Raw genomic sequence first — 5,199 nt, 5'->3', positions numbered from 1 at the left:
ATAATAAACCAGTATCTTTCTAGTAAGCGTACGGTTTAATTTTGTTCCCTCTTTTCCTTTTTCTTCAAGCCTTTCAGTCCAAGTACTCATAAGTTATATGTATAATAAATATTACTTTTTTTTTTACAGAAACTCAAAGGATTTACCCTTTAATATCTTTTCTCCCAAGAGTATGCACAAAATCTTACACACTACCAAACGGGTTTACAGTAAAAAAGGGAGAATATGTTTACATTCCAGTATCGGCAATCCACATGGATCCAACCTTTTATCCTGAACCAAAAAGCTTCAAGCCTGAAAGATTTACAGAACCACCAAAACCAGGAACTTTTCTTTCTTTTGGAGAAGGGCCTAGGATGTGTATAGGTGAGTAGATATTATACAGTCACTTGTTTCATTTTTCACAAGAGAAAAAAGTTAACACTAGGTAGAAGCAAAACATAAATTATTGTAGCTGTGATGAAGTGATTTGCCCAACAATTGTTAGGAAAAGTCAACAATTCAGACACTGAAGATTTCCTAAGCTTTCCAGAAGAAATTGGGGGAGCTTTTGATCCCTTGAAAGATTAAAGGAGTTGATGACAATGCCCCTGGCAAAGTTGCCATGCTTCATACCAGAGAATTATGAACTCAGAATCAGCATGGAAGTGTTCCATCCAGATGATGGATAATCCAAAGAAGTTAAATACTTTACCTCTTCGATGGGTATATAAACAATATCAAGAAAGAAATATTGAGACAGAAATTTAACCATAGAATTCTAACCTTTCTAGTAGTTATGTTAATATAGAACATGAGTAAATTATTCTCACATCGGAAGTTTAAAGAAAGCATTAGTTTTGATGAACTGTTATCAAACTTATATTAATAATCTCAATTACAAATAATACTAAACACAATTACGTTTAATTTCATGTATTCAACTATGTTGGTTTCCTTATAGGAAAAATATAAAATATAAAAACAATTAAAATATTGATCATCAACGAAGATCAAAGAAGCGAATTATGTTTATATTCTTATTAAAATGTAATAAAACTTATTAATGTAATAACTTAATAAAGTAATAATAATTTGTATATACATTACAAAGTAAAAACATCAAATTACTCATTTTGTCTTTGGAAAATGTATGTGCTTCAAAATGTATAAACACTATTAGTATTGTAATTCTAAAGCTGGTATATTAATGACTAGCGATATCATATCTTAAAGTTGAGAGTCCTGGTGGTGCGTGAATGGTAATTGTATTTTTTTTTGCTGCATATGAGTTAAATTTACTCTCATTAAGTAGCATTCTAGGATTAAAACCCAAGTTATAGTTAAGGATTTTGGTCAAGAAAAAGCTCCTAGCAAGGACCTGTAATGTTACCTTTGTGTGAAAATAAATCAAGTAAATACTGACGTCAAAGTTGAACAGAAGAAGTACATTAGGAAAATCGTTAAAAGATTTAATATGGAGGACTTCAAAGACGTTTTATCTCCAATTTGAAAGAACCAGGAAAGTATTAACTAGAATTAGGAGAAGAAACCAAAACTTCCCCAAGGGGGGGCTATGCCTGGAAATCAGGCCCATGTCAAAACTAATAGTCTGTTTTTATTTATCAAGCCAAGTAGACCAGAGTTAAAGACTTTGTAGCCACAGGTGTATTAAAGTGACCAAAATAAATTCGTTGAGGGAGAGTATTACAGTATGTAATGTTCATATAATTAATTAAATAAATATTTTCTTCATAACTTATCACAAAAAGATTTCTTTTAAGTTACTGTTTACCAGATATATTTTATAATTATATTTTTAACATTATTATGATGTCTAACAAGGAATGTGGTTCCTCCTTTTACTTTTATAGGTCTTTTTTTTTTTTTTTTACTTTTGTCTACTAGTTTCTTTTCAAATGCTTTCTATTTCTTTAGTAATTTATTATTATTATTATTTAATCCTAATTCATCTTAAAATCTACAATAACTTTTTTTATTTTCATTTTCATTTTCAGCAATGAGATATGCTATGCTTGTGGTAAAATATGGTCTCGCCTTGTTTTTCTTGAACTATAGGGCCAAGTTATCTCCTTCAACCAAACTTCCAGTTCTATTCGTCAAGAGAGCATTTAGAAATATTCCAAACCAAAATTTATTGGTGAATATTGAAAAAATCAATGAGCAATAATAACTGTGTCTGAAAAATAAAATATGTTATTTCAAAATAATTATGTAATTTAAATTATTGAAGTGATTTTGAAAGGTTATTGTTTAAAATAAATTTATATCTTCTGATATTTTGATTTTTATGATAGAATTTTAAGTGAAATTAAAACTAATCAATTAATAGATTATTTATTTACTAAGGATTAAGTGAGGTTTAGTGTTTCTTAATATAAGACTATTTCAATAAGCCTTCACCTTATCCTTTGTCCCATCCTTATTCTTAGTTTGTTGTAATTCATAATAATATCTTATTAAATATATACTGAACTTTAATATTGATTAATATATGACTATTTCAAAAAGCCTCCATTTTGTTTCAAAAATCTATACCTTTGATACCATCAAGGATTCAAGAGTGCAGATTTTGTATTACCTTATGTAATTTATTTGTAATATTGTTGAGGTACTATATATGTTTAATCCTGGTATCAATTGGTAAGAGTTGAGGTTCTCTACATTAGAAGGCTTTGACAACGCAGGTTCAATAGGTAAGGTATGCCAGAAAGGAGGTAATTGACTGGAAGATTGGTGAGTTTATGGAAACTCCACTTTTGCTTTAAAATCATGTAGGCGTTGGTAAGTCTAAAAGTGCAGGATATTTGTTTACAGTTGAGAAAGAAGCCAGTTCTGCAGGTATTCACTACAGATACTGATAAAAAGATTGAGACAGCTGAGGGGTCCTGGATTATATATATATAGACTTTGCTTTACCATTCCTAGTCTTGGTAGAGGGGCGATTTCTCTGAATAGTGGGTAGTCACTGGCGTTCAGCCTATCAAATAACTGCAACTCTTTCTTCCTTCACTATCCGCAATAAACCGCTGAGAGAGTCTGACCCTCATGCCTCTCTGAAAAGGCATTACTATAGCATCAGACTTCACTGAATTCACCATGGTTAAAGCTAGTTCGGGATTGGTACTGGAGGCGTAAAAATAACTCCGATGTCATCAGCTTAGGGTGCACTGCCACTGGATGCTTGAGGAAGACTACTGGTGCCACGAAAACGACATACATTAGCGGTCCCAACACACAGCCAAGAGGGACTCCAAAGGTTGTAGGGACTGGAGTCAAGAGGTCCTCGCCAACCTGCACGACAAAAGATCTTCTCCACGTCTATGTCTTCCGATTAGTCGGTATAGAGCGGCAATGACCTTTCAGATGGCGGAGTAGGAGAAAATGTGAAACGCTCTCGAAGGCCTGCAATCCATCGATATGAAGGCCGCGCACAGTTCTTCAACTGCCCTATGGTGTGTGCTTGAAGCTTCACCAGATCCTCAATGACAACAACTCTCTAGAATCTTGTCTGCACTGTGGGTATTACATCGTCTCTATTGTACTGCTCCGTAGGATGTTGGTGTTGGAGCCTGTACGAGACCTTGGTAATGTTCGAGAGGAGACTTGTTTTAACACAAACTTTGGAACTCGCAAATATTTTTTCAAAACATGAAATGAAATGTGTTTCAGGCTATTGAGGAAAAAAGTTAAAATGTATTTGAAAAAAAATTAAAACATTTATTTTATGGTTCATGAGCGTACTCAGCGAGGGGCAGGGCGTGGCAGCTCCAGGAAAAAATGGACATATTTTATATACTCCTTCCTATAGATTACCTTATTTAATTTTTCAGAACTTTAAATTATATTTTTTAGAAGTTAATTACTGAGTTCTTACGGTTTTCCTGTAGTTTATCAATATCTCGAAATATTTTGTACAGATTTATTCATTATGTAACTGTCTACAATTTTTATTCTCTGCTCAATTGTCATAATACAAATCCTGAACAAATGCCATATCTAAGTCTAAAAATGATTAATTAGGAAATCAATAATATCAACACTCTCTAAGCTTATTTTATAATACAAAACCCCGTTCAATATTTCAATTCAATGTTGGTTAATATACGGTTAATAAAACTAATAAACAATATTCAACAATTTAAAACAAAATTTTACTATAACAGATACGTAATAAACTAGATAAGTAAATGAATCAATAGATTTGTTGCCGTTCTTCTAACATTGTTCGTATAGAACTAGTTATAACCTTAGACTCTAATGGTGAATATTTTATTGAATGTATTTTTCAGCACAGGTACATTCCTATATTCTATTATTCATAAATTTTATTTATTTACCAAGATACACGACAACACAATAAAATTATTAATCATAGTTATTGCGTTTCTGGGGTCTGTGCTTTGAGAAGGCTCACCAAGATACACGACCATACGACAATTGGTAACTTCCCGATTACAGAAGCTGAGGAATATTGCCAAGCACAGATTTTTTTTTTAAAACATTTTTCATATCATCCTAACTGTGAGTTAATCTTTTTTTATTAAAATTTAATCAATATGTCAGACCACCATAGTTCGGGTGATGATGAAAGTGCCAAGCAATTAATTAAAGATAAATCTGAAAGGGCCAAGAAATTTACTAAAGAAAAGACTAAGCCAGAGGTTGATCACAATAAAGTGTCAATTAAAATTTCCTCATATTCTCGTAATAAACCCAGAATTTGGCTTTGAGAAATATAATCTCAATTCATTTACTGTGGTATTAAATTTGAGTTCACAAAATGTCATCTTGCGGTTGGTTCTCTTGTTATAGATGTAGCAGAACAAATTTCAGATTTCATGGAGAAGAAATTGTCTTGTACGATTTAAAAATGCGCCTTCTTTCAGAGTTTGAAGAGACACAGGCATGAGAGGATAAAAAATTGTTATCTGAATTGCAGTTATGGATTAAAAAACATTTGGGTTTGTTTGAGTTGGGAAAATATTATTACATTAACAAGACCAATGTTTATAATCGTGAATTTTCCACTCGAAAAATCAATCATTCTGTAATAAAAATTACGATGACCTTCCGAATACGTTTGTATTTGCTAATTTTTTATACTAATAATCAATTATTTGAATAAAAAAATACGATTAACAATTCGAATACGTTTGTATTTGCTAATTTTTTACACTAATAATCAATTATTTGAAT

At 31.6% G+C, this 5,199-nt stretch overlaps 1 long non-coding RNA gene across 1 annotated transcript; it reads left to right on the top strand.

Moving 5' to 3' along the window:
• Window positions 1-129: 129 nt before the first annotated feature.
• LOC136795687 (uncharacterized) lies at window positions 130-2,487 on the top strand. Its single transcript, XR_010843327.1, has 2 exons — window positions 130-366; window positions 1,998-2,487. It is a non-coding gene; the product is annotated as an uncharacterized lncRNA (long non-coding RNA).
• Window positions 2,488-5,199: the final 2,712 nt, after the last annotated feature.

This window comes from Halyomorpha halys, unplaced genomic scaffold, assembly GCF_000696795.3.
Source record: "Halyomorpha halys isolate HHAL.00 unplaced genomic scaffold, Hhal_1.1 Scaffold10508.1, whole genome shotgun sequence".
Lineage (NCBI taxonomy): Eukaryota > Metazoa > Arthropoda > Insecta > Hemiptera > Pentatomidae > Halyomorpha > Halyomorpha halys.
The sequence above is the reverse complement of the archived record's forward strand: the minus strand, read 5'-3'. Positions and strand labels throughout refer to the sequence as shown.